The sequence below is a fragment of the Mchenga conophoros genome, linkage group LG20, assembly GCF_057382185.1.
Source record: "Mchenga conophoros isolate Kocher_MC1m ecotype Shallow Benthic linkage group LG20, M_conophoros_male_GT1.1, whole genome shotgun sequence".
Lineage (NCBI taxonomy): Eukaryota > Metazoa > Chordata > Actinopteri > Cichliformes > Cichlidae > Mchenga > Mchenga conophoros.
Genome location: NC_140545.1, coordinates 11,643,455 through 11,668,894, shown reverse-complemented (window position 1 = coordinate 11,668,894; position 25,440 = coordinate 11,643,455). Strand labels below are relative to the sequence as shown.

The 25,440-nt window shown below is 46.2% G+C and overlaps 1 long non-coding RNA gene across 13 annotated transcripts; it reads left to right on the top strand.

Moving 5' to 3' along the window:
- Positions 1 to 17,569: 17,569 nt before the first annotated feature.
- Positions 17,570 to 24,909, top strand: LOC146550449 (uncharacterized). 13 transcript variants are annotated; one of them, XR_014890192.1, is made up of 8 exons: positions 17,570 to 17,769; positions 18,307 to 18,393; positions 19,763 to 19,842; positions 20,590 to 22,332; positions 23,181 to 23,306; positions 23,558 to 23,666; positions 23,772 to 23,893; positions 24,014 to 24,909. It is a non-coding gene; the product is annotated as an uncharacterized LOC146550449 (long non-coding RNA). The 13 variants fall into 13 exon arrangements; XR_014890194.1 differs by having other exon boundaries at positions 17,570 to 19,446; positions 20,590 to 21,394; positions 21,574 to 22,332; XR_014890197.1 differs by having other exon boundaries at positions 17,570 to 19,446; positions 20,590 to 21,758; positions 21,853 to 22,332.
- Positions 24,910 to 25,440: the final 531 nt, after the last annotated feature.

Below are 25,440 nucleotides of genomic sequence, written 5' to 3'. Positions count from 1 at the left end.
AGAGAGATGTTTTCTTTAACAATGTCAGAAGAGAGAGGCACTGAGGCACCGTCTTCCGCCCCCCGACGCTCCTGCTGCGCCTCCTCCTTCTGACAGGAACTGCCTACAGAACAAGCATGAATGATGCCTGAGTGGACACACGCAACTCACAAGTTCCTGGCTCTGTCAGCTCCTCTGCAGAGGGTTTCCCTAAGAAGGTGGACCTAGCAGGGTCACCGGGGACGGGGAGCTGTGCCTCACGGCCCTCACTTCGTCGGAGAAACCCTCATGCAGAGTTCAGAAACTTGTGTGTTGAGTATGTCGCTGTGAGCCTCCACCATTTAACTAGTGGGTGAAGCCTGAACTGTCTAGAGACAGACCAGACCAGCTGCACAACACAGACACTGCAAACCTGAGGACAAATCTGAGAGAACAGAAAAAGGAAAGGAAACTTAGCTTAGAACCATGCAGCGCTACAGGAGACGGCAGCACTGCAGAGGTGAGGACCGGCACCTGTTTGAAAGAGACAAATGCACACAAACACACACAACAACGAACGAGAAACAAACACAGAGAGAGGACAAAGTGGTTATACAGAACTTGAGGACATTATCTACATGTAATTATCTACATAATTATAAATTTGTTGTGTTTTCTTTAACAATGTCAGAAGGAGAGAGGCACTCCCCCCTCCTCCTTGCCTACAGAACAAGCATGAATGATGCCTGAGTGGACACACGCAACTCACAAGTTCCTGGCTCTGTCAGCTCCTCTGCAGAGGGTTCCGGGACGGGGAGCTGTGCCTCACGGCCCTCACTTCGCCGGAGAAACCCTCATGCAGAGTTCAGAAACTTGTGTGTTGAGTATGTCGCTGTGAGCCTCCACCATTTAACTAGGGGTGCCTGAACTGTCTAGAGACAGACCAAGCTGCACAACACGATCTGAGAGAACAGAAAAAGGAAAGGAAACTTAGCTTAGAACCATGCAGCGCTACAGGAGAAGAGAGGACAAAGTGGTTATACAGAACTTGAGGACATTATCTACATGTAATTATCTACATAATTATAAATTTGTTGTGTTTTCTTTAACAATGTCAGAAGGAGAGAGGCACTGAGGCACCGTCTTCCGCCCCCCGACGCTCCTGCTGCGCCTCCTCCTTCTGACAGGAACTGCCTACAGAACAAGCATGAATGATGCCTGAGTGGACACACGCAACTCACAAGTTCCTGGCTCTGTCAGCTCCTCTGCAGAGGGTTTCCCTAAGAAGGTGGACCTAGCAGGGTCACCGGGGGACGGGGAGCTGTGCCTCACGGCCCTCACTTCGCCGGAGAAACCCTCATGCAGAGTTCAGAAACTTGTGTGTTGAGTATGTCGCTGTGAGCCTCCACCATTTAACTAGTGGGTGAAGCCTGAACTGTCTAGAGACAGACCAGACCAGCTGCACAACACAGACACTGCAAACCTGAGGACAAATCTGAGAGAACAGAAAAAGGAAAGGAAACTTAGCTTAGAACCATGCAGCGCTACAGGAGACGGCAGCACTGCAGAGGTGAGGACCGGCACCTGTTTGAAAGAGACAAATGCACACAAACACACACAACAACGAACGAGAAACAAACACAGAGAGAGGACAAAGTGGTTATACAGAACTTGAGGACATTATCTACATGTAATTATCTACATAATTATAAATTTGTTGTGTTTTCTTTAACAATGTCAGAAGGAGAGAGGCACTGAGGCACCGTCTTCCGCCCCCCGACGCTCCTGCTGCGCCTCCTCCTTCTGACAGGAACTGCCTACAGAACAAGCATGAATGATGCCTGAGTGGACACACGCAACTCACAAGTTCCTGGCTCTGTCAGCTCCTCTGCAGAGGGTTTCCCTAAGAAGGTGGACCTAGCAGGGTCACCGGGGGACGGGGAGCTGTGCCTCACGGCCCTCACTTCGCCGGAGAAACCCTCATGCAGAGTTCAGAAACTTGTGTGTTGAGTATGTCGCTGTGAGCCTCCACCATTTAACTAGTGGGTGAAGCCTGAACTGTCTAGAGACAGACCAGACCAGCTGCACAACACAGACACTGCAAACCTGAGGACAAATCTGAGAGAACAGAAAAAGGAAAGGAAACTTAGCTTAGAACCATGCAGCGCTACAGGAGACGGCAGCACTGCAGAGGTGAGGACCGGCACCTGTTTGAAAGAGACAAATGCACACAAACACACACAACAACGAACGAGAAACAAACACAGAGAGAGGACAAAGTGGTTATACAGAACTTGAGGACATTATCTACATGTAATTATCTACATAATTATAAATTTGTTGTGTTTTCTTTAACAATGTCAGAAGGAGAGAGGCACTGAGGCACCGTCTTCCGCCCCCCGACGCTCCTGCTGCGCCTCCTCCTTCTGACAGGAACTGCCTACAGAACAAGCATGAATGATGCCTGAGTGGACACACGCAACTCACAAGTTCCTGGCTCTGTCAGCTCCTCTGCAGAGGGTTTCCCTAAGAAGGTGGACCTAGCAGGGTCACCGGGGGACGGGGAGCTGTGCCTCACGGCCCTCACTTCGCCGGAGAAACCCTCATGCAGAGTTCAGAAACTTGTGTGTTGAGTATGTCGCTGTGAGCCTCCACCATTTAACTAGTGGGTGAAGCCTGAACTGTCTAGAGACAGACCAGACCAGCTGCACAACACAGACACTTCAAACCTGAGGACAAATCTGAGAGAACAGAAAAAGGAAAGGAAACTTAGCTTAGAACCATGCAGCGCTACAGGAGACGGCAGCACTGCAGAGGTGAGGACCGGCACCTGTTTGAAAGAGACAAATGCACACAAACACACACAACAACGAACGAGAAACAAACACAGAGAGAGGACAAAGTGGTTATACAGAACTTGAGGACATTATCTACATGTAATTATCTACATAATTATAAATTTGTTGTGTTTTCTTTAACAATGTCAGAAGGAGAGAGGCACTGAGGCACCGTCTTCCGCCCCCCGACGCTCCTGCTGCGCCTCCTCCTTCTGACAGGAACTGCCTACAGAACAAGCATGAATGATGCCTGAGTGGACACACGCAACTCACAAGTTCCTGGCTCTGTCAGCTCCTCTGCAGAGGGTTTCCCTAAGAAGGTGGACCTAGCAGGGTCACCGGGGGACGGGGAGCTGTGCCTCACGGCCCTCACTTCGCCGGAGAAACCCTCATGCAGAGTTCAGAAACTTGTGTGTTGAGTATGTCGCTGTGAGCCTCCACCATTTAACTAGTGGGTGAAGCCTGAACTGTCTAGAGACAGACCAGACCAGCTGCACAACACAGACACTTCAAACCTGAGGACAAATCTGAGAGAACAGAAAAAGGAAAGGAAACTTAGCTTAGAACCATGCAGCGCTACAGGAGACGGCAGCACTGCAGAGGTGAGGACCGGCACCTGTTTGAAAGAGACAAATGCACACAAACACACACAACAACGAACGAGAAACAAACACAGAGAGAGGACAAAGTGGTTATACAGAACTTGAGGACATTATCTACATGTAATTATCTACATAATTATAAATTTGTTGTGTTTTCTTTAACAATGTCAGAAGGAGAGAGGCACTGAGGCACCGTCTTCCGCCCCCCGACGCTCCTGCTGCGCCTCCTCCTTCTGACAGGAACTGCCTACAGAACAAGCATGAATGATGCCTGAGTGGACACACGCAACTCACAAGTTCCTGGCTCTGTCAGCTCCTCTGCAGAGGGTTTCCCTAAGAAGGTGGACCTAGCAGGGTCACCGGGGGACGGGGAGCTGTGCCTCACGGCCCTCACTTCGCCGGAGAAACCCTCATGCAGAGTTCAGAAACTTGTGTGTTGAGTATGTCGCTGTGAGCCTCCACCATTTAACTAGTGGGTGAAGCCTGAACTGTCTAGAGACAGACCAGACCAGCTGCACAACACAGACACTTCAAACCTGAGGACAAATCTGAGAGAACAGAAAAAGGAAAGGAAACTTAGCTTAGAACCATGCAGCGCTACAGGAGACGGCAGCACTGCAGAGGTGAGGACCGGCACCTGTTTGAAAGAGACAAATGCACACAAACACACACAACAACGAACGAGAAACAAACACAGAGAGAGGACAAAGTGGTTATACAGAACTTGAGGACATTATCTACATGTAATTATCTACATAATTATAAATTTGTTGTGTTTTCTTTAACAATGTCAGAAGGAGAGAGGCACTGAGGCACCGTCTTCCGCCCCCCGACGCTCCTGCTGCGCCTCCTCCTTCTGACAGGAACTGCCTGCAGAACAAGCATGAATGATGCCTGAGTGGACACACGCAACTCACAAGTTCCTGGCTCTGTCAGCTCCTCTGCAGAGGGTTTCCCTAAGAAGGTGGACCTAGCAGGGTCACCGGGGGACGGGGAGCTGTGCCTCACGGCCCTCACTTCGCCGGAGAAACCCTCATGCAGAGTTCAGAAACTTGTGTGTTGAGTATGTCGCTGTGAGCCTCCACCATTTAACTAGTGGGTGAAGCCTGAACTGTCTAGAGACAGACCAGACCAGCTGCACAACACAGACACTGCAAACCTGAGGACAAATCTGAGAGAACAGAAAAAGGAAAGGAAACTTAGCTTAGAACCATGCAGCGCTACAGGAGACGGCAGCACTGCAGAGGTGAGGACCGGCACCTGTTTGAAAGAGACAAATGCACACAAACACACACAACAACGAACGAGAAACAAACACAGAGAGAGGACAAAGTGGTTATACAGAACTTGAGGACATTATCTACATGTAATTATCTACATAATTATAAATTTGTTGTGTTTTCTTTAACAATGTCAGAAGGAGAGAGGCACTGAGGCACCGTCTTCCGCCCCCCGACGCTCCTGCTGCGCCTCCTCCTTCTGACAGGAACTGCCTACAGAACAAGCATGAATGATGCCTGAGTGGACACACGCAACTCACAAGTTCCTGGCTCTGTCAGCTCCTCTGCAGAGGGTTTCCCTAAGAAGGTGGACCTAGCAGGGTCACCGGGGGACGGGGAGCTGTGCCTCACGGCCCTCACTTCGCCGGAGAAACCCTCATGCAGAGTTCAGAAACTTGTGTGTTGAGTATGTCGCTGTGAGCCTCCACCATTTAACTAGTGGGTGAAGCCTGAACTGTCTAGAGACAGACCAGACCAGCTGCACAACACAGACACTGCAAACCTGAGGACAAATCTGAGAGAACAGAAAAAGGAAAGGAAACTTAGCTTAGAACCATGCAGCGCTACAGGAGACGGCAGCACTGCAGAGGTGAGGACCGGCACCTGTTTGAAAGAGACAAATGCACACAAACACACACAACAACGAACGAGAAACAAACACAGAGAGAGGACAAAGTGGTTATACAGAACTTGAGGACATTATCTACATGTAATTATCTACATAATTATAAATTTGTTGTGTTTTCTTTAACAATGTCAGAAGGAGAGAGGCACTGAGGCACCGTCTTCCGCCCCCCGACGCTCCTGCTGCGCCTCCTCCTTCTGACAGGAACTGCCTACAGAACAAGCATGAATGATGCCTGAGTGGACACACGCAACTCACAAGTTCCTGGCTCTGTCAGCTCCTCTGCAGAGGGTTTCCCTAAGAAGGTGGACCTAGCAGGGTCACCGGGGGACGGGGAGCTGTGCCTCACGGCCCTCACTTCGCCGGAGAAACCCTCATGCAGAGTTCAGAAACTTGTGTGTTGAGTATGTCGCTGTGAGCCTCCACCATTTAACTAGTGGGTGAAGCCTGAACTGTCTAGAGACAGACCAGACCAGCTGCACAACACAGACACTTCAAACCTGAGGACAAATCTGAGAGAACAGAAAAAGGAAAGGAAACTTAGCTTAGAACCATGCAGCGCTACAGGAGACGGCAGCACTGCAGAGGTGAGGACCGGCACCTGTTTGAAAGAGACAAATGCACACAAACACACACAACAACGAACGAGAAACAAACACAGAGAGAGGACAAAGTGGTTATACAGAACTTGAGGACATTATCTACATGTAATTATCTACATAATTATAAATTTGTTGTGTTTTCTTTAACAATGTCAGAAGGAGAGAGGCACTGAGGCACCGTCTTCCGCCCCCCGACGCTCCTGCTGCGCCTCCTCCTTCTGACAGGAACTGCCTACAGAACAAGCATGAATGATGCCTGAGTGGACACACGCAACTCACAAGTTCCTGGCTCTGTCAGCTCCTCTGCAGAGGGTTTCCCTAAGAAGGTGGACCTAGCAGGGTCACCGGGGGACGGGGAGCTGTGCCTCACGGCCCTCACTTCGCCGGAGAAACCCTCATGCAGAGTTCAGAAACTTGTGTGTTGAGTATGTCGCTGTGAGCCTCCACCATTTAACTAGTGGGTGAAGCCTGAACTGTCTAGAGACAGACCAGACCAGCTGCACAACACAGACACTGCAAACCTGAGGACAAATCTGAGAGAACAGAAAAAGGAAAGGAAACTTAGCTTAGAACCATGCAGCGCTACAGGAGACGGCAGCACTGCAGAGGTGAGGACCGGCACCTGTTTGAAAGAGACAAATGCACACAAACACACACAACAACGAACGAGAAACAAACACAGAGAGAGGACAAAGTGGTTATACAGAACTTGAGGACATTATCTACATGTAATTATCTACATAATTATAAATTTGTTGTGTTTTCTTTAACAATGTCAGAAGGAGAGAGGCACTGAGGCACCGTCTTCCGCCCCCCGACGCTCCTGCTGCGCCTCCTCCTTCTGACAGGAACTGCCTACAGAACAAGCATGAATGATGCCTGAGTGGACACACGCAACTCACAAGTTCCTGGCTCTGTCAGCTCCTCTGCAGAGGGTTTCCCTAAGAAGGTGGACCTAGCAGGGTCACCGGGGGACGGGGAGCTGTGCCTCACGGCCCTCACTTCGTCGGAGAAACCCTCATGCAGAGTTCAGAAACTTGTGTGTTGAGTATGTCGCTGTGAGCCTCCACCATTTAACTAGTGGGTGAAGCCTGAACTGTCTAGAGACAGACCAGACCAGCTGCACAACACAGACACTGCAAACCTGAGGACAAATCTGAGAGAACAGAAAAAGGAAAGGAAACTTAGCTTAGAACCATGCAGCGCTACAGGAGACGGCAGCACTGCAGAGGTGAGGACCGGCACCTGTTTGAAAGAGACAAATGCACACAAACACACACAACAACGAACGAGAAACAAACACAGAGAGAGGACAAAGTGGTTATACAGAACTTGAGGACATTATCTACATGTAATTATCTACATAATTATAAATTTGTTGTGTTTTCTTTAACAATGTCAGAAGGAGAGAGGCACTGAGGCACCGTCTTCCGCCCCCCGACGCTCCTGCTGCGCCTCCTCCTTCTGACAGGAACTGCCTACAGAACAAGCATGAATGATGCCTGAGTGGACACACGCAACTCACAAGTTCCTGGCTCTGTCAGCTCCTCTGCAGAGGGTTTCCCTAAGAAGGTGGACCTAGCAGGGTCACCGGGGGACGGGGAGCTGTGCCTCACGGCCCTCACTTCGTCGGAGAAACCCTCATGCAGAGTTCAGAAACTTGTGTGTTGAGTATGTCGCTGTGAGCCTCCACCATTTAACTAGTGGGTGAAGCCTGAACTGTCTAGAGACAGACCAGACCAGCTGCACAACACAGACACTGCAAACCTGAGGACAAATCTGAGAGAACAGAAAAAGGAAAGGAAACTTAGCTTAGAACCATGCAGCGCTACAGGAGACGGCAGCACTGCAGAGGTGAGGACCGGCACCTGTTTGAAAGAGACAAATGCACACAAACACACACAACAACGAACGAGAAACAAACACAGAGAGAGGACAAAGTGGTTATACAGAACTTGAGGACATTATCTACATGTAATTATCTACATAATTATAAATTTGTTGTGTTTTCTTTAACAATGTCAGAAGGAGAGAGGCACTGAGGCACCGTCTTCCGCCCCCCGACGCTCCTGCTGCGCCTCCTCCTTCTGACAGGAACTGCCTACAGAACAAGCATGAATGATGCCTGAGTGGACACACGCAACTCACAAGTTCCTGGCTCTGTCAGCTCCTCTGCAGAGGGTTTCCCTAAGAAGGTGGACCTAGCAGGGTCACCGGGGGACGGGGAGCTGTGCCTCACGGCCCTCACTTCGTCGGAGAAACCCTCATGCAGAGTTCAGAAACTTGTGTGTTGAGTATGTCGCTGTGAGCCTCCACCATTTAACTAGTGGGTGAAGCCTGAACTGTCTAGAGACAGACCAGACCAGCTGCACAACACAGACACTTCAAACCTGAGGACAAATCTGAGAGAACAGAAAAAGGAAAGGAAACTTAGCTTAGAACCATGCAGCGCTACAGGAGACGGCAGCACTGCAGAGGTGAGGACCGGCACCTGTTTGAAAGAGACAAATGCACACAAACACACACAACAACGAACGAGAAACAAACACAGAGAGAGGACAAAGTGGTTATACAGAACTTGAGGACATTATCTACATGTAATTATCTACATAATTATAAATTTGTTGTGTTTTCTTTAACAATGTCAGAAGGAGAGAGGCACTGAGGCACCGTCTTCCGCCCCCCGACGCTCCTGCTGCGCCTCCTCCTTCTGACAGGAACTGCCTACAGAACAAGCATGAATGATGCCTGAGTGGACACACGCAACTCACAAGTTCCTGGCTCTGTCAGCTCCTCTGCAGAGGGTTTCCCTAAGAAGGTGGACCTAGCAGGGTCACCGGGGGACGGGGAGCTGTGCCTCACGGCCCTCACTTCGTCGGAGAAACCCTCATGCAGAGTTCAGAAACTTGTGTGTTGAGTATGTCGCTGTGAGCCTCCACCATTTAACTAGTGGGTGAAGCCTGAACTGTCTAGAGACAGACCAGACCAGCTGCACAACACAGACACTGCAAACCTGAGGACAAATCTGAGAGAACAGAAAAAGGAAAGGAAACTTAGCTTAGAACCATGCAGCGCTACAGGAGACGGCAGCACTGCAGAGGTGAGGACCGGCACCTGTTTGAAAGAGACAAATGCACACAAACACACACAACAACGAACGAGAAACAAACACAGAGAGAGGACAAAGTGGTTATACAGAACTTGAGGACATTATCTACATGTAATTATCTACATAATTATAAATTTGTTGTGTTTTCTTTAACAATGTCAGAAGGAGAGAGGCACTGAGGCACCGTCTTCCGCCCCCCGACGCTCCTGCTGCGCCTCCTCCTTCTGACAGGAACTGCCTACAGAACAAGCATGAATGATGCCTGAGTGGACACACGCAACTCACAAGTTCCTGGCTCTGTCAGCTCCTCTGCAGAGGGTTTCCCTAAGAAGGTGGACCTAGCAGGGTCACCGGGGGACGGGGAGCTGTGCCTCACGGCCCTCACTTCGTCGGAGAAACCCTCATGCAGAGTTCAGAAACTTGTGCGTTGAGTATGTCGCTGTGAGCCTCCACCATTTAACTAGTGGGTGAAGCCTGAACTGTCTAGAGACAGACCAGACCAGCTGCACAACACAGACACTGCAAACCTGAGGACAAATCTGAGAGAACAGAAAAAGGAAAGGAAACTTAGCTTAGAACCATGCAGCGCTACAGGAGACGGCAGCACTGCAGAGGTGAGGACCGGCACCTGTTTGAAAGAGACAAATGCACACAAACACACACAACAACGAACGAGAAACAAACACAGAGAGAGGACAAAGTGGTTATACAGAACTTGAGGACATTATCTACATGTAATTATCTACATAATTATAAATTTGTTGTGTTTTCTTTAACAATGTCAGAAGGAGAGAGGCACTGAGGCACCGTCTTCCGCCCCCCGACGCTCCTGCTGCGCCTCCTCCTTCTGACAGGAACTGCCTACAGAACAAGCATGAATGATGCCTGAGTGGACACACGCAACTCACAAGTTCCTGGCTCTGTCAGCTCCTCTGCAGAGGGTTTCCCTAAGAAGGTGGACCTAGCAGGGTCACCGGGGGACGGGGAGCTGTGCCTCACGGCCCTCACTTCGTCGGAGAAACCCTCATGCAGAGTTCAGAAACTTGTGCGTTGAGTATGTCGCTGTGAGCCTCCACCATTTAACTAGTGGGTGAAGCCTGAACTGTCTAGAGACAGACCAGACCAGCTGCACAACACAGACACTGCAAACCTGAGGACAAATCTGAGAGAACAGAAAAAGGAAAGGAAACTTAGCTTAGAACCATGCAGCGCTACAGGAGACGGCAGCACTGCAGAGGTGAGGACCGGCACCTGTTTGAAAGAGACAAATGCACACAAACACACACAACAACGAACGAGAAACAAACACAGAGAGAGGACAAAGTGGTTATACAGAACTTGAGGACATTATCTACATGTAATTATCTACATAATTATAAATTTGTTGTGTTTTCTTTAACAATGTCAGAAGGAGAGAGGCACTGAGGCACCGTCTTCCGCCCCCCGACGCTCCTGCTGCGCCTCCTCCTTCTGACAGGAACTGCCTACAGAACAAGCATGAATGATGCCTGAGTGGACACACGCAACTCACAAGTTCCTGGCTCTGTCAGCTCCTCTGCAGAGGGTTTCCCTAAGAAGGTGGACCTAGCAGGGTCACCGGGGGACGGGGAGCTGTGCCTCACGGCCCTCACTTCGTCGGAGAAACCCTCATGCAGAGTTCAGAAACTTGTGTGTTGAGTATGTCGCTGTGAGCCTCCACCATTTAACTAGTGGGTGAAGCCTGAACTGTCTAGAGACAGACCAGACCAGCTGCACAACACAGACACTGCAAACCTGAGGACAAATCTGAGAGAACAGAAAAAGGAAAGGAAACTTAGCTTAGAACCATGCAGCGCTACAGGAGACGGCAGCACTGCAGAGGTGAGGACCGGCACCTGTTTGAAAGAGACAAATGCACACAAACACACACAACAACGAACGAGAAACAAACACAGAGAGAGGACAAAGTGGTTATACAGAACTTGAGGACATTATCTACATGTAATTATCTACATAATTATAAATTTGTTGTGTTTTCTTTAACAATGTCAGAAGGAGAGAGGCACTGAGGCACCGTCTTCCGCCCCCCGACGCTCCTGCTGCGCCTCCTCCTTCTGACAGGAACTGCCTACAGAACAAGCATGAATGATGCCTGAGTGGACACACGCAACTCACAAGTTCCTGGCTCTGTCAGCTCCTCTGCAGAGGGTTTCCCTAAGAAGGTGGACCTAGCAGGGTCACCGGGGGACGGGGAGCTGTGCCTCACGGCCCTCACTTCGTCGGAGAAACCCTCATGCAGAGTTCAGAAACTTGTGTGTTGAGTATGTCGCTGTGAGCCTCCACCATTTAACTAGTGGGTGAAGCCTGAACTGTCTAGAGACAGACCAGACCAGCTGCACAACACAGACACTGCAAACCTGAGGACAAATCTGAGAGAACAGAAAAAGGAAAGGAAACTTAGCTTAGAACCATGCAGCGCTACAGGAGACGGCAGCACTGCAGAGGTGAGGACCGGCACCTGTTTGAAAGAGACAAATGCACACAAACACACACAACAACGAACGAGAAACAAACACAGAGAGAGGACAAAGTGGTTATACAGAACTTGAGGACATTATCTACATGTAATTATCTACATAATTATAAATTTGTTGTGTTTTCTTTAACAATGTCAGAAGGAGAGAGGCACTGAGGCACCGTCTTCCGCCCCCCGACGCTCCTGCTGCGCCTCCTCCTTCTGACAGGAACTGCCTACAGAACAAGCATGAATGATGCCTGAGTGGACACACGCAACTCACAAGTTCCTGGCTCTGTCAGCTCCTCTGCAGAGGGTTTCCCTAAGAAGGTGGACCTAGCAGGGTCACCGGGGGACGGGGAGCTGTGCCTCACGGCCCTCACTTCGTCGGAGAAACCCTCATGCAGAGTTCAGAAACTTGTGTGTTGAGTATGTCGCTGTGAGCCTCCACCATTTAACTAGTGGGTGAAGCCTGAACTGTCTAGAGACAGACCAGACCAGCTGCACAACACAGACACTGCAAACCTGAGGACAAATCTGAGAGAACAGAAAAAGGAAAGGAAACTTAGCTTAGAACCATGCAGCGCTACAGGAGACGGCAGCACTGCAGAGGTGAGGACCGGCACCTGTTTGAAAGAGACAAATGCACACAAACACACACAACAACGAACGAGAAACAAACACAGAGAGAGGACAAAGTGGTTATACAGAACTTGAGGACATTATCTACATGTAATTATCTACATAATTATAAATTTGTTGTGTTTTCTTTAACAATGTCAGAAGGAGAGAGGCACTGAGGCACCGTCTTCCGCCCCCCGACGCTCCTGCTGCGCCTCCTCCTTCTGACAGGAACTGCCTACAGAACAAGCATGAATGATGCCTGAGTGGACACACGCAACTCACAAGTTCCTGGCTCTGTCAGCTCCTCTGCAGAGGGTTTCCCTAAGAAGGTGGACCTAGCAGGGTCACCGGGGGACGGGGAGCTGTGCCTCACGGCCCTCACTTCGTCGGAGAAACCCTCATGCAGAGTTCAGAAACTTGTGTGTTGAGTATGTCGCTGTGAGCCTCCACCATTTAACTAGTGGGTGAAGCCTGAACTGTCTAGAGACAGACCAGACCAGCTGCACAACACAGACACTGCAAACCTGAGGACAAATCTGAGAGAACAGAAAAAGGAAAGGAAACTTAGCTTAGAACCATGCAGCGCTACAGGAGACGGCAGCACTGCAGAGGTGAGGACCGGCACCTGTTTGAAAGAGACAAATGCACACAAACACACACAACAACGAACGAGAAACAAACACAGAGAGAGGACAAAGTGGTTATACAGAACTTGAGGACATTATCTACATGTAATTATCTACATAATTATAAATTTGTTGTGTTTTCTTTAACAATGTCAGAAGGAGAGAGGCACTGAGGCACCGTCTTCCGCCCCCCGACGCTCCTGCTGCGCCTCCTCCTTCTGACAGGAACTGCCTACAGAACAAGCATGAATGATGCCTGAGTGGACACACGCAACTCACAAGTTCCTGGCTCTGTCAGCTCCTCTGCAGAGGGTTTCCCTAAGAAGGTGGACCTAGCAGGGTCACCGGGGGACGGGGAGCTGTGCCTCACGGCCCTCACTTCGCCGGAGAAACCCTCATGCAGAGTTCAGAAACTTGTGTGTTGAGTATGTCGCTGTGAGCCTCCACCATTTAACTAGTGGGTGAAGCCTGAACTGTCTAGAGACAGACCAGACCAGCTGCACAACACAGACACTTCAAACCTGAGGACAAATCTGAGAGAACAGAAAAAGGAAAGGAAACTTAGCTTAGAACCATGCAGCGCTACAGGAGACGGCAGCACTGCAGAGGTGAGGACCGGCACCTGTTTGAAAGAGACAAATGCACACAAACACACACAACAACGAACGAGAAACAAACACAGAGAGAGGACAAAGTGGTTATACAGAACTTGAGGACATTATCTACATGTAATTATCTACATAATTATAAATTTGTTGTGTTTTCTTTAACAATGTCAGAAGGAGAGAGGCACTGAGGCACCGTCTTCCGCCCCCCGACGCTCCTGCTGCGCCTCCTCCTTCTGACAGGAACTGCCTACAGAACAAGCATGAATGATGCCTGAGTGGACACACGCAACTCACAAGTTCCTGGCTCTGTCAGCTCCTCTGCAGAGGGTTTCCCTAAGAAGGTGGACCTAGCAGGGTCACCGGGGGACGGGGAGCTGTGCCTCACGGCCCTCACTTCGCCGGAGAAACCCTCATGCAGAGTTCAGAAACTTGTGTGTTGAGTATGTCGCTGTGAGCCTCCACCATTTAACTAGTGGGTGAAGCCTGAACTGTCTAGAGACAGACCAGACCAGCTGCACAACACAGACACTTCAAACCTGAGGACAAATCTGAGAGAACAGAAAAAGGAAAGGAAACTTAGCTTAGAACCATGCAGCGCTACAGGAGACGGCAGCACTGCAGAGGTGAGGACCGGCACCTGTTTGAAAGAGACAAATGCACACAAACACACACAACAACGAACGAGAAACAAACACAGAGAGAGGACAAAGTGGTTATACAGAACTTGAGGACATTATCTACATGTAATTATCTACATAATTATAAATTTGTTGTGTTTTCTTTAACAATGTCAGAAGGAGAGAGGCACTGAGGCACCGTCTTCCGCCCCCCGACGCTCCTGCTGCGCCTCCTCCTTCTGACAGGAACTGCCTACAGAACAAGCATGAATGATGCCTGAGTGGACACACGCAACTCACAAGTTCCTGGCTCTGTCAGCTCCTCTGCAGAGGGTTTCCCTAAGAAGGTGGACCTAGCAGGGTCACCGGGGGACGGGGAGCTGTGCCTCACGGCCCTCACTTCGCCGGAGAAACCCTCATGCAGAGTTCAGAAACTTGTGTGTTGAGTATGTCGCTGTGAGCCTCCACCATTTAACTAGTGGGTGAAGCCTGAACTGTCTAGAGACAGACCAGACCAGCTGCACAACACAGACACTTCAAACCTGAGGACAAATCTGAGAGAACAGAAAAAGGAAAGGAAACTTAGCTTAGAACCATGCAGCGCTACAGGAGACGGCAGCACTGCAGAGGTGAGGACCGGCACCTGTTTGAAAGAGACAAATGCACACAAACACACACAACAACGAACGAGAAACAAACACAGAGAGAGGACAAAGTGGTTATACAGAACTTGAGGACATTATCTACATGTAATTATCTACATAATTATAAATTTGTTGTGTTTTCTTTAACAATGTCAGAAGGAGAGAGGCACTGAGGCACCGTCTTCCGCCCCCCGACGCTCCTGCTGCGCCTCCTCCTTCTGACAGGAACTGCCTACAGAACAAGCATGAATGATGCCTGAGTGGACACACGCAACTCACAAGTTCCTGGCTCTGTCAGCTCCTCTGCAGAGGGTTTCCCTAAGAAGGTGGACCTAGCAGGGTCACCGGGGGACGGGGAGCTGTGCCTCACGGCCCTCACTTCGCCGGAGAAACCCTCATGCAGAGTTCAGAAACTTGTGTGTTGAGTATGTCGCTGTGAGCCTCCACCATTTAACTAGTGGGTGAAGCCTGAACTGTCTAGAGACAGACCAGACCAGCTGCACAACACAGACACTTCAAACCTGAGGACAAATCTGAGAGAACAGAAAAAGGAAAGGAAACTTAGCTTAGAACCATGCAGCGCTACAGGAGACGGCAGCACTGCAGAGGTGAGGACCGGCACCTGTTTGAAAGAGACAAATGCACACAAACACACACAACAACGAACGAGAAACAAACACAGAGAGAGGACAAAGTGGTTATACAGAACTTGAGGACATTATCTACATGTAATTATCTACATAATTATAAATTTGTTGTGTTTTCTTTAACAATGTCAGAAGGAGAGAGGCACTGAGGCACCGTCTTCCGCCCCCCGACGCTCCTGCTGCGCCTCCTCCTTCTGACAGGAACTGCCTACAGAACAAGCATGAATGATGCCTGAGTGGACACACGCAACTCACAAGTTCCTGGCTCTGTCAGCTCCTCTGCAGAGGGTTTCCCTAAGAAGGTGGACCTAGCAGGGTCACCGGGGGACGGGGAGCTGTGCCTCACGGCCCTCACTTCGTCGGAGAAACCCTCATGCAGAGTTCAGAAACTTGTGTGTTGAGTATGTTGCTGTGAGCCTCCACCATTTAACTAGTGGGTGAAGCCTGAACTGTCTAGAGACAGACCAGACCAGCTGCACAACACAGACACTTCAAACCTGAGGACAAATCTGAGAGAACAGAAAAAGGAAAGGAAACTTAGCTTAGAACCATGCAGCGCTACAGGAGACGGCAGCACTGCAGAGGTGAGGACCGGCACCTGTTTGAAAGAGACAAATGCACACAAACACACACAACAACGAACGAGAAACAAACACAGAGAGAGGACAAAGTGGTTATACAGAACTTGAGGACATTATCTACATGTAAATATATAACCATGTCATAGCATCATAGGACCAAATTTGTTGTAAGATTCTAAATATATGTGACGTCATCATCCTGTAAGCCGAATAGGGCTTTGGACCTTGATGTCACAGGAGGCGGGCCACGCCCCCCGCCAAGACAGTAGGCCAGACAAAGGATACAGCTTCAGCTATGGTTCGTACTTGTTTTGTAGTTGGTTGCAACGTTAGATCTCATGATCGTGAAGGCAAGAACCTGGATAATGGGCTATCTTTTCATCGTTTTCCATCCTGGAGGCAACGTGTATCCGATATCACCAAACAAAGACGCCAGTCATGTGCAATCCCCAGCTTTTTGTTGATTTGCTCGTGGCATTTTCTCTCCAGTGAGTTCTAAATTAATTCATATCACTATCCGGTTGTTCAGTCTGACGTCACTAGCCGTGTCTGGGTGTAAACTCCGCTGCAGGTCCATATATCAAACGATCACTATGGCATTACTGAGAGTTGAAAAACTGTCTAAAGTCTTTCATCTTTAATAAAATGATCAGCGTTCTGCTCTACCAGGTGTAACAATTGAGTTTAACATCCAGGCATCCATGAAAACGGAATTTATGACATTTAACGGAGTTAGAAGTTAGCAGGGAGTTAGCTCGCTAGCTTCTATCTAAATACAATATAGCATGTCCTGACTGCGGGGTTTTGGAAACAAATTAAAACGTACAACTCTGCTATCACTTCCAGCATAAATGAAGACAGAAAACTAAACAGCAGTGACGTTTGTAGGGTGACTGAAGTTGGGCTAGCTGGTATATAATGATGTGCTACGTGACCGCTAGCGACACAGCTATGTTAGCATAATATAAACAAGCTAACTTTTTTTCCACTCGATAAAAGTTAATGTGAGCGTTCTCGGTGGTCAGGAACAAATATAATCGCATGGCAGGATGCTGTAAAAGGACCAAACTTCAGCCAGGAGAACAACTGAGATAATCCATCCACAATACGAGGTTAGTCATTCATATACTGCTGCATGGGCTGGGTTGTAGTTACATCCTAAGGTTTTAAAAACTGAGCTTAAATAAATGATTAGCGGTAATAAAAGCCGAGGGAGGTCAACGGTGATCACTGACTGTTTTAGGAGCTTTTTGAGATCAAATAGAAGAAAACTTTGCTTCAAACCATGCAGGGCAGCTGTCTAGAGGTGAGCTTGTGTGATTCTTATTCTGTCAGTGAACAACCTAAAAACAGAAAAAAAGAAAGAAAACTTACCTTAGAAATCTGTAGGGTTGTTTCCTCTGAGACATGTTGGAATCTGTAAACAGCTACTCCAAAAAGGATCCAGGTGTTTCAAAATACCTCTTTGGTGAACGTTTCAATTCTGCTAACATAAATGCTGCAATTAATTAACTAAAAGTCATTGCTCTTCACCCCTATTTATAGACTTTTGCGGATCAACGGATTAAAGCATCATAGGACCAAATTTGTTGTAAGATTCTAAATATATGTGACGTCATCATCTTGTAAGCCGAATAGGGCTTTGGACCTTGATGTCACAGGAGGCGGGCCACGCCCCCCGCCGCCATGACAGTAGGCCAGACAAAGGATACAGCTTCAGCTATGGTTCATACTTGTTTTGTAGTTGGTTGCAACGTTAGATCTCATGATCGTGAAGGCAAGAACCTGGATAATGGGCTATCTTTTCATCGTTTTCCATCCTGGCGGCAACGTGTATCCGATATCACCAAACAAAGACGCCAGTCATGTGCAATCCCCAGCTTTTTGTTGATTTGCTCGTGGCATTTTCTCTCCAGTGAGTTCTAAATTAATTCATATCACTATCCGGTTGTTCAGTCTGACGTCACTAGCCGTGTCTGGGTCTAAACTCCGCTGCAGGTCCATATATCAAACGATCACTATGGCATTACTGAGAGTTGAAAAACTGTCTAAAGTCTTTCATCTTTAATAAAATGATCAGCGTTCTGCTCTACCAGGTGTAACAATTGAGTTTAACATCCAGGCATCCATGAAAACGGAATTTATGACATTTAACGGAGTTAGAAGTTAGCAGGGAGTTAGCTCGCTAGCTTCTATCTAAATACAATATAGCATGTCCTGACTGCGGGGTTTTGGAAACAAATTAAAACGTACAACTCTGCTATCACTTCCAGCATAAATGAAGACAGAAAACTAAACAGCAGTGACGTTTGTAGGGTGACTGAAGTTGGGCTAGCTGGTATATAATGATGTGCTACGTGACCGCTAGCGACACAGCTATGTTAGCATAATATAAACAAGCTAACTTTTTTTCCACTCGATAAAAGTTAATGTGAGCGTTCTCGGTGGTCAGGAACAAATGTAATCGCATGGCAGGATGCTGTAAAAGGACCAAACTTCAGCCAGGAGAACAACTGAGATAATCCATCCACAATACGAGGTTAGTCATTCATATACTGCTGCATGGGCTGGGTTGTAGTTACATCCTAAGGTTTTAAAAACTGAGCTTAAATAAATGATTAGCGGTAATAAAAGCCGAGGGAGGTCAACGGTGATCACTGACTGTTTTAGGAGCTTTTTGAGATCAAATAGAAGAAAACTTTGCTTCAAACCATGCAGGGCAGCTGTCTAGAGGTGAGCTTGTGTGATTCTTATTCTGTCAGTGAACAACCTAAAAACAGAAAAAAAGAAAGAAAACTTACCTTAGAAATCTGTAGGGTTGTTTCCTCTGAGACATGTTGGAATCTGTAAACAGCTACTCCAAAAAGGATCCAGGTGTTTCAAAATACCTCTTTGGTGAACGTTTCAATTCTGCTAACATAAATGCTGCAATTAATTAACTAAAAGTCATTGCTCTTCACCCCTATTTATAGACTTTTGCGGATCAACGGATTAAAGCATCATAGGACCAAATTTGTTGTAAGATTCTAAATATATGTGATGTCATCATCCTGTAAGCCGAATAGGGCTTTGGACCTTGATGTCACAGGAGGCGGGCCACGCCCCCCGCCGCCATGCGTATCGAGGCTTGCTTCATTTATGGGAGGAGCTGAAAATGATGACGTCCGAAGCCTCGCTGCCCGGCTGTACCACGTGACTGGTTCAGGAAGCGGTTCGAACTTTGCCGCAAATAATCATTTTCCATACTGCCAGCATAAATATACACAGTATGCTGCCATCACTACAATATAGATGTTTTATACACTCCTTTTGTTGTTGACATTTACAGGCTGTGTGCAAAATGCCACACTCTTCAAATTCATGCCAACTAATATTTTTACGTCCAGTAGGTGTCCTGCTAGAGCAAATGAAGCTTCAAGAAGCTTCGCGTTGAGGTGAACCAATTGGATGAAAAGCTTCAGTGCTTCATGAGGCTTCATCTGCCCATCACTATCCCTCTGCTTCACTTATGGACGCACAGGCCCCTCGCGTCGGGGCCTGTGCGTGAAGGGTCCTCCGATTGAAGAGATTGCTGCGGAAGTGCCTGTTGTCGGTATATTTAGACATTTTCCAAATCACATTGTAGTGAGGTATACAGAACACAATAAATTATATAATGTAAACAACTACCTGAAAAACAGCAGATACAGCAGAGGAATTAATTATAGGCTATTACTTTTGTATCGTTTATTGCATTTATGGAGGGAGTGATGTATGCTGGGTAATGGCACAGCTAGCTACTGGGTGACTTTATTCACCCGCTTCGGCTGTTATCAGTCCATACAATGGGCGTTATTAGCACAAATCAGTCCCATAGATATGGGCCATTTCCTGCTAGATTGTTCAGAAGGTTGTTCTCATCCATCCAGATGGAGGATCACTAACAGGAGCGTGGGAAGACTCCAGAATCCACTCTGGCTGGAATCCGGTGGATATGCAGTGTGTACAGGTAAGACCATTTAAACAGACAGCATTTATAGAATGACTATTAAAAGTCAGCGAGTGTCAGTAATGTTAATGTGGTTATGTTAGTAATACACCGAGTGCTAATATAACAGCTTTAAGATGCATTTGTAGATATTATTACGTGTTTTACCGTCTTTATGGTGCTAGCTTAAAGTTACGGTGTAAACGTTAGCTTATATTGGAGGAAAGCTGTTACTGTTTAAACGATGTTAGCACAGAAATATTAGCTTCTGTCATGACTGATGAAGTTACTAGTTAATAAAGTTTCCAGTAATATAATAATAATATATAATAATAATCGCAGCCACAGATTGACAGCAAATATCTCGATTAGCTTCAGTGCATCTATAATAAATATGTGCAAGTTTCAGTGCTTCGTTTAAACTGTATGATACTTATACTGACCCAGGGTCAGTGTAAAATACAATCCTAGCTGTGTGAACAAAGCCTGGCTTCTTTAGTCCTGCATGACAAACCTCAGGATGCAGGTTATTATTACTGTTTCCTGCTGGCACACCTGTCACACCTGAGAGTCGGCTAGAAACTTACAGTGACGTGGACATCATGCAAAGACTGCCAGACTCTGTAATACTGCAAATGATCAGTGACTCAGGTTAACACTAAACTTTAAACGGCACCTCTGTGTCTCTGTGTGCTGAACATTTAGGATTGAGTCAGGCTGCATCAGCTGAAGCTGTTATTTGTATATATCAGTATTTTTTTTATTCAGGTGTGGGGAAAATACGTAACACTGCAGTGAAGCGATGCACCAGAGTAATCCCTGGCCAAAGGTATCGTACTCAAATCAGACTACTGATCCAGCCACATCAGCCTTTTGTGAGGTTTGTTTAAAGTAGACTTAAAGTGAACTACAGGTTCCTGAGAGGTGGACTGTGAGCACAGAAACACATGTTCATACATACAGCTGCAGCAAACTTACATTAATTTTAAATAGATTTGTTACTCTGGTGTCTGTCTTTGTGTTAGTCCTCTGACAGACTGGTGACCTGTCCAGGTGTGCTCTACCTATGACTACTGGGACAGGCTCTAGCCTCTGTAATAGAAATTTTCTGTTATTCTCATTTAAAGTATTTAAGTGCTTATGCATATGCTTAGTTGTAACACTGTTACTGTTCAGTGAAAGTTTCTAAAACTAGATGAACTTACTTCAGCGTCAGCAGTTTGAGAAAACAACTCCCTTTACGGGTGCTGATAAGGCCACAAAACAGCATAACCATTGATCCGTTGAAGTGTGGTAGGATCCGTTTGTAACTTCCTCCCTCTTCCTTGGAATGCATAAAGGAGTAGGAGCACCACTTCTGTGGCAGCGCTGACATGACTGAACTGTGATGTTTGATGTGTGTTGGCGCAGTAATAAATAGCTTGATCACAGCTCTTTCTGTGTTGCAGACTTTATTTAAAAAATTCCACGACACCTCCCACCCTCCCACTGCGAACCTGAATTGAATATTCAGAAGACATTTGTTTAAATAGTTCTACAAATCGGAGCTGTTGGTGTGTCCTTGGATTGTGTGGTAATAATATTAGAGCCTGCAATCTTTCTTACTGAATCTCTACTATGAGTCATGTTACCTGAGATTAATTCTGTTTACCTGTCAGCCTGGACGAATGTGCTGTGTGAAGGAAATTAAATTAAATCAGATCTGAACTGCTGCTACTTTTTGTTATTTTAATTCTCTTCTCTGTTTTCCAGAACAGTTCTCCACAGTCGCTGTCCACATGGGTCAGTGGGACCAAGAAGCACTCTGCTAATGTGTGGACTCTGACCAGCAACATCCAGCAGGACCCAGACAGCATTTTCTATCTCCCAGCTGGAGTTTTTGTTTGTCTGTGACTGGAGAGTCAGATTTTTGTTGAGCTTCACACTTGCAGACCTAAGTCAGTTTGCAGAGATCCCTCCCACTCTGGCTTTTATGTCCTAGATTTCTTATCTGAAACAGTAATATTTCAGTGACTGCTGCTTGTACCACAGGTTAATACACGCTACTGATCCCTGATAGGAGAATCATCAATTTTGGCAACAAAGAAGCCTGGTGGATGTTTGTTTACAGTCTGATGATGGGACATCATGCTCTGCATCGTCAAAGTTTGCCTCCTCCTCATTATTATTCATACCCAGTAATGTGAAGTATGCTTATATCTACTATAACTGAACCAACCTGGTGCTCTTCATTTATGGAGGCTGTTGAGTCTGAATGTTGGATGTTGTGTATCTCGTGTTCTCTGGGCTTTGTTGTCCTCAGTCTTTTCGCAGGATCAGAAAACAAAACCAGGAGGCGCGTAAATGTTTCTTCAAATGTTTCTTCTGGATGATGATAAGACTGTGACACGGGATGCCACCTTTGGTCTTGTGATGAAGCAAAGCTCAGGAAGAAGTGGGATTAAATGGTACCCACATGTGTGCTGCTGAGAAGGATGTACAGGGGCACCTGCAGCCAAATCCAAGCCTCAGGTTAGTTGTAGTTGCAGAACGCTATAGGACTGAGACAGCTGAGGCATCAAATGTTTGATTAAACGGATGAAAAAGAGAAGTTTCTTCCCTATAATTATCACTTCTTAAAATCTGTAGCAACTTCAAGTCTGTCATCGTGCTGAGCATGCAAAGAATGTGACAATATATTTTTGTTCAATATTTAATTTCTTTTAGTTGCAATTGTTAAATGAAAAAATATATATATTCTTATAATTTAGCAAACTAATTTATCAAAAAAAATATACATATATCTGTATTAGTTTTAATAAATTAATTTGACACCTGTATTGAAAATACCATATTGTATTCATACAGAATCAGTTTGGTATCAGAACCAGAATCAGAATCAGAATCAGAATACTTTATTGATCCCTGGGGGAAATTATTTTTTGTTACAGTGCTCCATTTTAAACCAACATTAAGACAAGACAGACAATACGCTAACTAAGAATAGTACAATATATACATATATATACATACATACATACATACATAAGTCACTTATAAATAAATATTTGGAAAAGAAACATGTGTAGTTGTAGCAGCAAACAGTGTGTTAAGTGGATGCGTTGTACAGGGAGATGGCCACAGGCAGGAATGATTTCCTGTGTCGTTCAGTGGTGCTTTTCGGTAATCTCAGTCTCTCACTGAACGAGCTCCTGTGACTGACCAACATGTCATGGAGTGGGTGGGATCATTGTTTGTCTGCTCACTGATTGTTGAAACTAAGAGCTACTTTGATCTGTTTAGATCTAAAGTATCCAAAGTTGAGCTCTGATGTTTCTTCACCCCTGTGTGTGTGATATGTGATTCCTACATGCTGGCAGAGCAGCAGTTTGTGCTCACAGATGGTGACGGTGTGGAGAGACGGTGGTGTTTCCTCAGAAGAACCAGCAGAGTCACTTGCTGACTGATGCTCATCTGCACTGCACAGAGGAAATCAACTGACCGAGGTTTGTCCAGTGACGTGTTATGAATGTATATTTGTTTTATGCTTACAGTTATGTTTTTCTTGACAGAGGCTCTGCAGAGGTTAGACAAAGCAGAGAAAACATGTGCTTTACATTTTACTGTGATTTATTGAGATATTTGTTGCCTGATGTTCAGCAGGAATGGAGAAATAGAATCAAAGGGAGATGTTTTTGATGTTTTTGTAATGATGTAAGTAAATCTTCAATATTATTTATTTGCTTGGTTATATTAGGAGTGTTTCTGAGTGAGGGGGAGAAGAGTCATCATCCAGGTAAAGTGACGTAGATCAGTGGATACACTTGTCTCCCCTTTAAAGGAGACAATCCAAGTCATCCTTAAATGTTAGTGCTTTCAAATACACAAACATTTTTAAAGGACAAAAATGAACATCCAACTTTGACTGTAACACAAAATAAATCTTTCCATGTGTGTTTTCAAACTCTCAGATGGGCAGCATATCAGTCTTGGACTGTCTAACCTGCCGGAGCAGCACTGAATGACCACCACACATGAGCATGTTCCTGCAACATTCAGCATCTGATCCTTCATCTGTGTGCTTCTGCTTTTGGTAAGTAGAGTTACCCAACTCCAGTAACTCTACACACATGCCATCCATTTCTGACGGCCTGGTTACTTCCTGTCAGTTACTTTAGAAACCATGTGGTCACCTGACCTAACACTATTCAAGTGTCACATGTCAAACAGCTGGAGAGGAAACTACATCAGTGTACTGGGATGTTTCACCAACACGTGCCAGATGCTGTTCCTTCATGGTGACATCACAGAGACAGCCCCACCCACCTCAGGACCTCGCCATTTATCATGATGATTATAATGATGACAGCGAGCGGAACTAAGACTGTAAAAATCCACGACCAGAATTTTTCTTTCTAATTATTAATGAATACTGAGAGCCTCTTTCTGTGTTTTGTATGTTTTGGGGTTGTTTTTTTTTACCTCATTTGTTACTAACAAAGTTCACCAAACTCACACAGTTTACATTCTGTATGTTTCCATCTTTACCAGCCACACTCTAACTGCATTTAAGAAAATAATCCTTAGAAATCGTCATTTTTCTCTTTTGTAATTGATGATAATTCAGTGAATATAAGATAAGATAAGATAACTCTTTATTGTCATTGCACAGTCATACATAGTACAGTAGTACAATGAAATTGGAAAAACTGTCCTACGTCGGCACTACATATAACACAACACGACACGATATGACACATCACAACGTAACAAACAACACAACACAGTAACACACTGCTTCCTTCTATTGCGTCACACATTGCTTTAAGTTTTTCAGTGTCCAGTTATTTTTTACTGCTGTTTAAATTCTCTGAATGTTTGACCCTGTAGACTGTTTGATGGACTGCTTGTCTTCCTGTTTGTAACCGCCGCCTGTTTTTTTTTTTTTTTTTTAATAAAGATTTGGATTTCTGACTTCAACACAGCCTCTGCGTGTCCTCCCTTTGAGTCCTCTTCCTCTGTGAACGTGTTGCATGTGTCACAGATTAATTTTATTAGCAGCTTTCCCACAGTGAGTTGCATCAGCATTCATTCACAGCACATTTCAGAAGGATTCAGATTAATACAGTGATCTTATAGTCAGAATGATCCTGACAGAGTGCCACTGTAAACTATCTTTCATCAGGTAAATTTCAAAGTTCAGTATTTCAAAGCAGGAGTTATGAAGACTCATACTGGCATTAGGACTAATAATATGTACTTACAAAGTCAAAGTTTTTTAATTATGCTAGAATATTGGAAGACAATCAACTTTTAGTGTTTTCCGCATATTAATTATTCTGAAATAGAGACGTGACCCTAACTGTACAGAAGCACTAAACAACTGACAATCTTAACAGACATCATTGGCCTGAGCCGTCATGCACAGTGAGTCTGATCCTTTGCTGTGAGAGTCTGACAAGCATGTTTCTGGTCAGTTTGGAAGAAATAATATCACAATGTTGATCTTTTTTTCAATATTCCTTCTCTTTTACAACACAAACTGTGATCAAAGGTACTTATGTTCACAGCATGTAACTATACTGACAGTCCAGGGCATTGTGGTCTGTTGAGCTAGGGTTAGCAATTCAGACATATGTA